Source organism: Hypanus sabinus, chromosome 30 (assembly GCF_030144855.1).
Source record: "Hypanus sabinus isolate sHypSab1 chromosome 30, sHypSab1.hap1, whole genome shotgun sequence".
Taxonomy (NCBI): Eukaryota; Metazoa; Chordata; class Chondrichthyes; order Myliobatiformes; family Dasyatidae; genus Hypanus; species Hypanus sabinus.
The window spans coordinates 113,026-125,208 of NC_082735.1; the positions used below are offsets into that span (position 1 = coordinate 113,026).

The 12,183-nt window shown below is 44.1% G+C and overlaps 1 protein-coding gene across 1 annotated transcript in view; it reads right to left on the bottom strand.

The window, feature by feature from the left end:
- The window catches only part of col16a1 (collagen, type XVI, alpha 1), a gene marked incomplete at its 3' end in the record, with an annotated part of 565,824 nt that overhangs the window by 111,027 nt on the left and 442,614 nt on the right, over window positions 1-12,183 (bottom strand). The gene's annotated exons all lie outside the window — the stretch shown is intronic.

Here is a 12,183-nt window from a genome sequence, read left to right on the forward strand (position 1 = left end):
TGACCCTGGCACCCGGGAGGCAACAAAACATCCGGGAGTCTCTGTCACGACCACAGAACCTCCTGTCTGTACCTCTAACGATAGTCCCCTATCATTACTGCTCTCCTCTTCTTCCCCCTCCCTTCTGCACTGCAGAATCAGACAGTGCCAGAGATCCGGCTGCTGCAGCTTGTCCCAGGTCAGTCATCCCCCCCAACAGTATCCAAATTGGTATACTTGTTGTTGAGGGGAATGGTCACAGGGGAGCCCTGCTCTGCCTGGCCTTTCCCCTTCCCTCGCCTGATGGTAATCCAATTACCTGTGCCCTGCTCCTTTGGCGTAACTGCCTCCCTGTCGCTACTATATAAACTTCTCATCCAGCTCCTGCTTCAGTTCCTTATTGCGGTTTGTTAGGAGCTGCAGCTGGATGCACTTCTTTCAGGTGTCGTTGTCAGGGACACCAGAGGTCTCTCTGACTTCCCACATCCTGCAAGAAGAGCATTCCAACATTCTGCCTGGCATTCTCTCTATTCTAAACGAACAAAACAAAACTTACCGGAACCTACCCTCACCTCTGCCAGTTCATGCTGAAACCTGTTGAGCCAAAGCCATCCCACTTTGACTCAGTCCACTCCAATGATGGCTGTTGTATATGGCGGTCTTCCTTTTAAACCTTTGGCGCACTACGTCATGCACCTACACAGTCTAACTCTTTTTCCTGATCAGTTAAAAAAAATGGCTTCTCTCCAAGATGCCTTTACTTCTTCACTCTCTGCCTCTTGCTTTGATTTAAAAGACCATTGAAAAATTCCTCTCCTTTTTAAACCTTTGGCACGCTACGTCACGCGCCTACGTATATTTTAATAATAAATTTACTTTGAACTTTGAAATCCAAAAACCATTCATCCCTAGAAAAATGGGGCCACTGCACAATATATGCAGAGAACAAGCTACTTGTCTTCCTTACAGATCCAGAAGGCTGCAAAGTTAAGAAAGTTAATTTCCCAAGTTTTATAGCGTACTAAAACCAGTTGCATGATTTTACAAAAAACTTCCAAACAGTTGTGAGCATGACTGAACTAAGTAATGGCGTATTATTCTGAAAAAAGAGAAAACAACACCAACTTTAAAATACAAAGCAAAATGAAAGGTTACAAAATTTTTCCCAGATTTTTATGATGTTATCAACCATCAGTCCAAAGGTCACAGTAATAAAAAGTGATACAGTTCCTATAATTCAGCTCCTGAGCCCAGATAACAATCTAGGAAAGTCCATGCACAGATATATAAATTGACTAAGGCGGTATGAAAAAAAAATCATCACTGTTGGTTCAAAGATTTTTTTGTAAGGTTAACTGAGAAAGTTGTATACCAGGAGTGTGGATGTTCCACAATATTGTGCTGCAAAAAACTATCCAAATGGCAAAAGAATCAGAAGAGTACAGAGACAGAAAATGAAGAGATCAAGTAGGCTTGGGTGCAATGAAGAATGAGCTAGATAAAAACACTGAAAACTCAATAGTTATATTGATGGTAAAAACTGTATATATTGTTTTGTACAGAAAGATATGTGCCTGTGAGTGACACAGGTACATTTCAGAGACCTTTAGATCAGCACATGGATGTAAGAAAAAAAGAGGGTTATTAGCTGTGAAGGGGCGGGAGTTAGATTGATAATGGAGTGTTTCCAAAGATCAGCACATCATCATGTGCCAAAGGGCCCATTCTGTGTTGTACTGTTGTGCCCCAGGGTCCGTCCTGTGTTGTATTGTTGTAGCAATGGGTCCGTCTTGTGTTGCACTGTTGTAGCAATGGGTCTGTCTTGTGTTGTACTGCTGTATTAAAGGGGCCATGCTGTGTTCCACTGTTGCAGTAAAGGGCCAGTAGTGTTATGCCCAAGGGCCTGTACTGTGGTGCCAAAGGGCCCGAACTGTGTTGTACTATTGTGCCAAATAGGCCCGTACTGTGTCATATTATTGTGACCATGGGCCTGTACTGTTGTGCCCCAGGGCCCATACCTTAGACCTATCTAGGCTTACCCATATCCCCCTATTTTTCTAAGCTCCATATAGCCATCCAGGAGTCTCTTTAAAGACCCTATTATTTCCGCCTCCACCATTGCCGCTGGCAGCCTATTCCACGCACTCAGCACTCTCTGCATAAAAAACTTACCCCTCTGTACCTATTTCCAAGCACCTTAAAACTATGCCCTCTCGTGCTAGCCATTTCAGCCAGGGGAAAAAACCTCTGACTATCCACACGATCAATGCCTCTCATTATCTTGTACACCTCTATCAGGTCACCTCTCATCTACCGTCGCTCCAAGGAGAAAAGGCCAAGTTCACTGAACCTATTCTCGTAAGACATGCTCCCCAATCCAGGCAACATCCCTATAAATCTTCTTTGCACCCTTTCTATGGGTTCCATGTCCTTCCTGTAGTGAGGTGACCAGAAATGAGCACAGTAGTCCAAGTGGGATCTGACCAGGGTCCTAGATAGCTGCAACATTACCTCTCGGCACTTAACCTCAATCCCACGGTTGATGATGGCCAATACACCAAATGGCTTCTTAACCACAGAGTCAACTTGAGTGTCCTGTGGACTCGGACCCCAAGATCCCTCTGATCCTCCACACTGCCAACAGTCTTACCAATAATACTATATTCTGCTATCATATTTAACCTACCAAAATGAACCACCTCACACTTATCTGGGTTGAACTCCATCTGCCACTTCTCAGCCCAGTTTTGCATCCTATCAATGTCCCACTGTAACACTATCCATAACACCCCCAACCTTTATGTCATTAGAAAATTTACTAACCCATCCCTCCACTTGCTCATCCAGGTCGTTTATAAAAATCATGAAGAGTAGCGGTCCCAGAACAGATCCCTGAGGCACACCACTGGTCACCGACCTCAATGAAGATTATGATCCATCTATAACCACTCTTTGCCTTCTGTGGGCAAGCCTGTTCTGGATCCACAAAGCAATGTCCCCTTGGACCCCATTCCTCCTTACTTTCTCAATAAGCATTACATGGGGTACCTTATCAAATGCCTTGCTGAAATCCATTTACCCTACATCTACAGCTCTACCTTCATTAATGTGTTTAGGCACATCCTCAACCTATCTTTCACAAAGCCATGCTGACTATTCCTAATCATATTGTGCCTCTCAAAATGTTCATAAATCCTGCCTCTCAGGATCTTCTCCATCAACTTACCAACCACTGAAGTAAGACTCACTGGCCTATAATTTCCTGGGCTATCTCTCCTGCATTTCTTGAATAAGGGAACAACATCCGCAAACCTCCAATCCTCCGGAACCTTTCCCATCCCCACTGACGATGTAAAGATCATCGCCAGAGGCTCAGCAATCTCCTTCCACAGTAGCCTAGGCTACATCTCACCTGGTCCCAGTGACTTATCCAACCTGATACTTTCCAAAAGCTCCTACACATCCTCTTTCATATCTACATGCGCAAGCTTTTCAGTCCATTGCAAGTCATCCCTACAATCGCCAAGATCCTTTTCTGTAGTGAATATTGATGTGAAGTATTCATTAAATACCTCTACTATCTCCTCCGGTTCAATACACACTTTTCCACTGTCACATTTGATTGGTCGTATTCCCTCACATCTTACGCTCTTGCTCTTCCCATTCTTGTAGACTGCCTTAGAGTTTCCCTAACCCTGTCCACCAGGCTATTCTCATGGCCCCTTCTGGCTCTCCTAATTTCCTTCTGAAGCTCCTTCCTGCAAGCCTTATAATCTTCTAGATACCTTTCATGACCTAGATTTTTAAACCTCTTCTTTTCTTCTTGACTAGATTTACAACAGCCATTGTGCACTATGGTTCCTGTACCCTACCATACTTTCCCTGTCTCATTAGAACGTGCCTATGCAGAACCCCGTGTAAATATCCTCTGAACATTTGCCACATTTCTTGCGTACGTTTCCTTGAGAACATCTGCTCCCAACTTATGCTTCCAAGTTCCTGCCTGATAGCCTCAAATTTCCCCTTCCTATAATTAACTGTTTCCCTAACTTGCCTGATCACTGTGATGTACAATTGTACACAAGGGCCTGTAGTTTCTTGTACTATTTTGCCAAGGTGTCAAGGGGCCCATATTATAACCATGAAACATATAACCATATAATAACTACAACACGGAAACAGGCCATCTTGGCCCTTCTAGTCTGTGCCGAAAGCTTAGTCTCACCTAGTCCCACTGATCCGCACTCAGCCCATAAGGTGCATATACCTATCCAATTTTACTTTAAATGACAATACCGAACCTGCCTCTACCACTTCTACTGGAAGCTCGTTCCACACAGCTACCACTCTCTGAGTTAAGAAATTCCCCCTTGTGTTACCCTTAAACTTTTGCCCCCTAGCTCTCATGTCCTCCTGTTTGAATCTCCCCAAATCTCAATGGAAAAAGCCTATCCACGTCAACTCTATCTATCCCCCTCATAATTTTAAATACTCTATCAAGTCCCTGCTCAACCTTCTACACTCCAAAGAACAAAGACGTAACTTGTTCAACCTTTCCCTGTAACTTAGGGCGCTGAAACTCAGGTAACATTCTAGTAAATCTTCTCTGTTCTCTATTTTGTTGACATCTTTCCTATAATTCGGTGACCAGAACTGTACACAATACTCCAAATTCGGCCTTACCAATGCCTTGTACAATTTTAACATTACATCCCAACTCCTATACTCAATGCTCTGATTTAGAAAGGCCAACATACCAAAAGCTTTCTTCACCACCCTATCTACATGAGATTCCACCTTCAGGGAACTATGCACCATTATTCCGAGATCACTCTGTTCTACTGCATTCTTCAATGCGCTACCATTTACCATGTATGTCCTATTTGGATTATTCCTACCAAAATGTAGCACCTCACACTTATCAGCATTAAACTCCATCTGCCAACGTTCAGCCCACTCTTCTAACTGGCCTAAATCTCTCTGCAAGCTTTGAAAACCTACTTCATTATCCACTACCTTAGTATCATCTGCATACTTACTAATCCAATTTACCACCCATCATCCAGATCATTAATGTATATGACAAACAACATTGGACCCAGTACAGATCCCTGAGGCACACCACTAGTCACCGGCCTCCAACCTGACAAACAGTTATCCACCACTCCTCTCTGGTATCTCCCATCCAGCCACTGTTGAATCCATTTTACTACTTCAATATTAACACCTAACGATTGAACCTTCCTAACTAACCTTCCGTGCAGTACCTTGCCAAAGGCCCTACTGAAGTCCATATAGACAACATCCACTGCTCTACCCTCGACAACTTTCCTCGTAACCTCTTCAAAAAATTCAATAAGATTTGTCAAACATGACCTTCCACGCACAAATCCATGTTGACTGTTCCTAATCAGACCCTGTCTATCCAGATAATTATATATACCATCTCTAAGAATATTTTCCATTAATCTACTCACCACTGACATCAAACTGACAGGCCTATAATTGCTAGGTTTACTCCTCGAACCCTTTTTAAACAATGCAACCACATGAGCAATACGATATTCTGTCAGAGCCCCTGCTATTTCTACACTAACCTAAGTTAGTGTAGAAATACACTAACTAGTCCTAGGGAATATCCTGTCAGGACCCGGAGATTTATCCACTTTTATATTCCTTAAAAGCACAGTACTTCCTCCTCTTTAATCATCATAGTTTTCATAACTTCCGTACTTGTTTCCCTTACCTTACACAATTCAATATCCTTCTCCTTAATGAATACCAAAGAAAAGAAATTGTTCAAAATCTCCCCCATCTCTTTTGGCTCTACACATAGCTGTCCACTCTGATTCTCTAAGGGATAAATTTTATTCCTCACTATCCTTTTGCTATTAATATAACTGTAGAAACCCTTTGGACTTATTATCACCTTACTTGCCGAAGCAACCTCGTATCTTCTTTTGCTTTTCTAATTCCTTTCTTAAAATTCTTCTTACATTCTTTATATTCCTCGAGCACATCATTTACTCCATGCTGCCTATATTTATTGTAGATATCTCTCTTTTCCTAACCAGGTTTCCAATATCCCTTGAAAAACATGGCTCTCTCAAACTTTTAATCTTTCCTTTCAACCTAACAGGAACATAAAGATTCTGTACCCTCAAAATTTCACCTTTAAATGACCTCCATTTCTCTATTACATCCTTCCCATAAAACAAATTGTCCCAATCCACTCCTAAATCCTTTCGCATCACCTCAAAGTTAGTCCTTCTCCAATCAAAAATCTCAACCCTGGGTCCAGTCCTATCCTTCTCCATAATTATATTGAAACTAATGGCATTGTGATCACTGGACCTGAAGTGCTCCCCAACACATACCTCCGTCACCTGACCTATCTCATTTCCTAACAGGAGATCCAACACTGCCCCTTCTCTAGTTGGTACCTCTATGTATTGCTGTAAAAAACTATCCTGCACACATTTTATAAACTCCAAACCATCCAGCCCTTTTACAGTATGGGCTTCCCAGTCTATGTGTGGAAAATTAAAATCTCCCACAATCACAACCCTGTGCTTACTACAAATATCTGCTATCTCCTTGCAAATTTGCTCCTCCAATTCTCGCTCCCCATTAGGTGGTCTATAATACACCCCTATAAGTGTTACTACACCATTCCCATTCCTCAAATCCACCCAAATAGCCTCCCTAGACGAGCCCTCTATTCTATCCTGCCAGAGCACCGCTGTAATATTTTCTCTGACAAGCAACGCAACACCTCTCCCTCTTGTCCCTCCGATTCTATAACACCTGTAGCAACAAAATCCAGGAATATTTAGTTGCTAATCACACCTGTCCTGCAACCATGTTTCACTCATAACTACAACATCATATTTCCAGGTATCAATCCATGCTCTAAGCTCATCCACCTTTCTTACAATGCTCCTAGCATTAAAATAAATGCATTTAAGAAATTCTCCACCTCTTCCTCTCTGTTTATGTCTAACAGTACAAAGAACCTTACCATCTTCTTTTTCTTCCTTCTCCCATACATCTGTTCCTACACTCTGGTTCCCCTCCCCCCTCATATCTAGTTTAAATCCACTGGAGCCTCTCTAGCAAACCTACCTGCAAGAATATTTGTCCCCCTCCAGTTCAGATGTAAACCGTCCTGCCGGAACAGGTCCCACCTTCCCTGGAAAACTGCCCAAATATCTATAAATCTGAAGCCCTCCCTCTTGCACCATGTCTTCAGCCATGTGTTGATCTGCACTATCTTACTATTTCTAAACCCACCTGCACGTGGCACTGGTAGCAATCCTGAGATTGCTATCCTGGAGAATCCTTTAACTCGGCACCTAGCTCCCTAAACTCACCTTTCAGGAACTCCACACTCTTCCTACCCACGTCATTGGTCCCTACATGGATCACGACATCTGGCTGCTCACCCTCCCTCTTGAGAATACTGAGAACTCGATCCGAGATATCGATTAGATTTAGATAACTAAACCCTGGCACCAGGGAGGCAGCAGACCATCCAGGATTCTCGATCTCTTCCACAGAACCTCCTATCTGTCCCCCTAACTATCTAATCCCCTATCACTACTGCTCTCCTCTTTTCTCTCCTTCCCTTCTGAGCCGAGGGTCCAGTCTCGGTGCCAGAGTTGCAACCACTGCAACTTGTCCCTGGTAGGTCGTCCTCACCAACAGTATCCAAAATGGTACACTTATTGTTGATGGGAACTGTTCTGCTCTTCCTGTCTATTCCCCTTCCCTCTCCTGACAGTCACCCAGCTACCTGTCTCCTGACTCCTCGGGGTGACTATCTCCCTGAAACTCCTGTCTATTTCTGCCTCTGCCTCCCGAATGATCCGAAGTTCATCCAGCTCCAGCTCCAGTTCCCTAACTCGGTTTGTCAGGAGCTGCAGCTGGATGCACCTTTTGCAGGTGTAGTTATCAGGGACAGCTGTGCTCGTCCTGACTTCCCACATACTGCAAACGGAGCACCCGACTGCCCTAACTGCTGCCTCCATTACCTACTCCTAAGCTAATTAGATTAATTAATTACCCAGCCTTACCTCACCTGGAGTGAAGCTCGTACTCAGCCTCTCTTCGCTGTTTAAATTCTCCCGCTGCCTCACGGGCCAACTTTCACGCGCTTGCACAGTCGTGCCCCGTTCAAAACTTGCCTCTGCCTGTTCTCGCCGAAGCCTGATTGAGCCAAAGCCGACCCACTCTGCCTCAGTCCACTCCGACGATGGCTGTTGTATATAGCGGTCTTTCTTTTTAAACCTTTGGCGTGCTACGTTTCACGCCTGTGCAGTCTAGCCTCTTTGTCGCGATCAGTTAAAAGAAAAACAGCCTCTCTCCAGCTTCTTTTACCTTTTCCCGCTCCGCCTCTTGGTGCGATTATGTTCTATTGTTGTGCCAAAGGGCCCATACTGTAGTGTACTGTTCTGTCCAATAGGCCCGTACTGCATTACACTATTGTGCACAAGGGGCTGCACTGTATTGTATTGTGTGCCAAAGGGCCTGTACTGTGATGTACTGTTTTCCCAATTGGCCTGTAGTGTGTTCTCTTGTTCTGTTTTGCCCAAAATGAGACAATAGATAATAGACAATAGGTGCAGAAGTAGACCATTCGGCCCCTCGAGTCTGCACCACCATTCTGAGATCATGGCTGATCATTCACTATCAATACCCAGTCCCTGCCTTGTCCCCATATCCCTTGATTCCCCTATCCATCAGATATCTATCCAGCTCCTTAACTCTGTTGTACTGTGTTGCCTAAGGGCCCGTACTCTGTTGTACTGTTGTGCCAAGGGGTTCCTTGTGTTGTACTGGTGACAAAGAGCCCATACTGTGTTGTACTGTTCTGCCAAAGGGGCTGATCTGTGATGTACTGTTGTACGTAAGAGCCTGTTCTGTGTTGTACTGTTGTGCCCAAGGACCCATACTGTGTGGTATTGTTGTGCCAAGGAGTCTGTACTGTGTTGTACTGTTGTGCCAAAATGCCCATACTGTGTTGTACTGTTGTGCCAAAATGCCCATACTGTGTTGTACCGTTGTGCCAAAATGCCCATACTGTATTGTACTGTTGTGCCAAAATGCCCGTACTATGTTGTACCGTTGTGCCGAAGGTCCCATATTGCATAGCCCTGTTCTGCGAAAAGGCCTGTACTGTGTTGGCCTGTTGTGCCCAAGGGCCCATACTGTCTTATACTGTTTTCCCAATGGGCCCTTAGTGTGTTCTCTTGTACTATTTTGCCCAAGGACCTGTACTGTGCTGTACAGTTGTGCCAAAGGACCCCTAGTGTGTTGTGCTGTAGTATTGTCCCCAAAGGTCCATACTGTGTTGTACCATTGTTCCAAAGGGCCCGTACTGTATTCTACAGTGTTGTGCCAAATGGCCGTAATGTGTTGTACCATTGTGTGAAAGGGCCCATTGTACTGTTGTGCCGAAGGGCCTGAATTTTATTGTAATGTGTTATGCCAAAGGCCCCATTCTGTGTTGTAGTGCTGTGCCAAAGAGCCTGTACTGTGTTATATTAATGTACCTAAGGACCCGTACTGTATAGTGCTGTTAGGCCAAAGGGCCCATTCTGTGTTGTTGTTGTTGTTCGTCCTTCGAAGTCAAAGACGACCACTAAGATTGAATTCTGTGTTGTACTGTTCTATCAAAGGGCCTGTACTGTGTTGTTGTGTTGTGCCCAAGGGCCCTACTGTCTTGTACTATTTTGTCATTGGTCCCCTAGTGTTGTGTTGTGCTGTGGTGTCCAAGGACCCATACTGTGTTGTACTGTTGCACCAAAGGGCCTGTACTGTGTTATATCAATGTGCCAAAAGGCCCGTTCTGTATTGTACTCTCATGCCAAAGGACTCATACTGTGTTGTACTGTTGGAGTCATAGAAAAGTCATAGAAACAGGCCCTGTGGCCTACCTAGTCTGTGCCAACCTATTTAAACTGCCTACTCCCACTGACCTGCACCGGATCAAAGCTCTCCCTTACATATCCAAGTACCTATCCAAACTTCTCTTAAATGTTGAAATCGATCTTACACACATCCCAGCAGTAGCAGCTCGTATGGCTGTGTATAAAGAAATTTGCCCTGATGTTCCCCCCTGTAATTTTCACCTTTCTTCATTAACCCATGACCTCTAATTATGGTCCCACAACCCCAGTGGAAAAAGTCTGCTTGCATTTACTCTATCTATACCCATCATGATTTTGGATCCCTCTATCAGACCTCCCCTTAATCTTGTAAATTCCAAGGAATAAAGTCCTCACCTATTCAATCTTTCTTTATAAGTCAGGTCCTCCAGTCCCAGCAACATCTTGTATATTTTCTCTGTACTCTTTCAACTTTTATTTACATCTTTTTTGTGGGAGACTGTATCAGTGTGAGATCCTTAGTGTGGGACTGCCAGAATGCAAGGCTGTGTCAGTGTGAGACCCCAGAATGGGATACTGGGTCAGTGTGAGACCCCAGAATGGGATGCTGGGTCAGTGTGAGACCCCAGAATGGGATACTGGGTCAGCGTGAGACCCCAGAATGGGATACTGGGTCAGTGTGAGACCCCAGAATGGGATACTGGGTCAGTGTAAGACCTTCAGAATGGATGACTGGGTCAGTGTGAGACCCCTGATAGACCCCAGAATAGGAGTATCCCTACAGCTGTTATCTTTACCCTTTATTCTGACAGGCACATGCAAGCTTTGTATTCCTAAACTTTCACTTTTGAAGACCTGCTATTGGCCATGTACTCCTTTGCCAGACTATAACCTGTCCCTATCCACACTTGCCAGATCTTTTCTGATACAATCAAAATTGGGTTTTCTCCAATTTAGAATGTCATCCTATGCACCAGACCTGTCCTTTTCCATATTTACTTTGAAACTGAAGGCAAACTGGATCCAAAGTGTTCCCCTGCACAAACTTCTGTCAGTTGCTCTGTCTTATTTGTTAATAGCAGATCCAGTATCATTCATTCCCTCATTGGGACTTTTACGTACTGATGAAGCAAACTCTCTGAACATGTTTGACAAACTCTATCCCATTTAGTCTTTTTACAGTATGGGATCCCCAGTCAATATGCGGAAGGTTAAAATTACCTACTATAACAAATGATGTTTCATACAACATCTGACATATTCTCTACAAACTTGTTCCTCTGAATCCTGAGGACTACTGGGTGGTATGTAATTTAGCCCTTTTTACTTGATACCTTTCTTATTCCTCAGTTCCACCCATAAAATCTCATTGGGTGAGTTCTCCAGTCTGTCCTGACTAAAACCTCTCCTCACCCTTTAATCTCTCCTACTCTGTCATGTCTAAAGCAACAGAATCCCAGAATAATGAGCTGCCAGCCCTGTCCCTTCTGCAACCAAGTCTCACAAATGGTTACAATATCATAATTACAGTGTTGATCTATTGCCTAATCTCATCTGCCTGGTCTATAATTCTGGCATTGAAATATATGTAGCTCAGGACATTAGTTGACTTTGTCTGAAGTCTTAACAACATCTGTCTGCACAAACTCTCCAATATCTATTCTGGCATTCTGGTTCCCATCCTCCTGCAGCTCCAGTTTAAACACTAAATCCACCCCCCACCCCAACTCCATGCAGCATTAGAAAATCTTCCCACTAGGATATTTGTCACCCTCTACATTGAAACTTCCTGTGAAGAAAGGAGAACTTTTCATCAGCCTAGGCGATAGGTGGCAGCAGGAGCACAGAAACCACTGACAATGTGGTTGATAGCAATTTTCCAGGGAGTAAAAAACCTTCATTTCGAACACCTAAATCGTTAATATGTAAAGCAGAAGTCCAGAGAGTGAAACAACACACAGACAAAATGCTGGAAAGAACTCTGCGGGTCACAAGGAATCGAAGGAAGGGAATAAACAGCCAACATTTCAGGCTAGGACTCTTCATCAGGAAGAGTCATGAACTTTATTCCAAGGAATCCACACCTCCCCCCTCCATTTCTGGTTTCCCACCTTAGTTATTCCTTGGTCCACTTCTTTGCCTGTCAGGTTCCATTGTTTTCAACACTTCCACCGATCACCTTTCTGTCTCTCATGTCATTCCCACTTCACTCCCACCCACCCACATCCCATCCCCCATCACCTGAATCCACCGATCACCTTTCTGTCTCTCATGTCATTCCCACTTCACTCCCACCCACCCACATCCCTTCCCC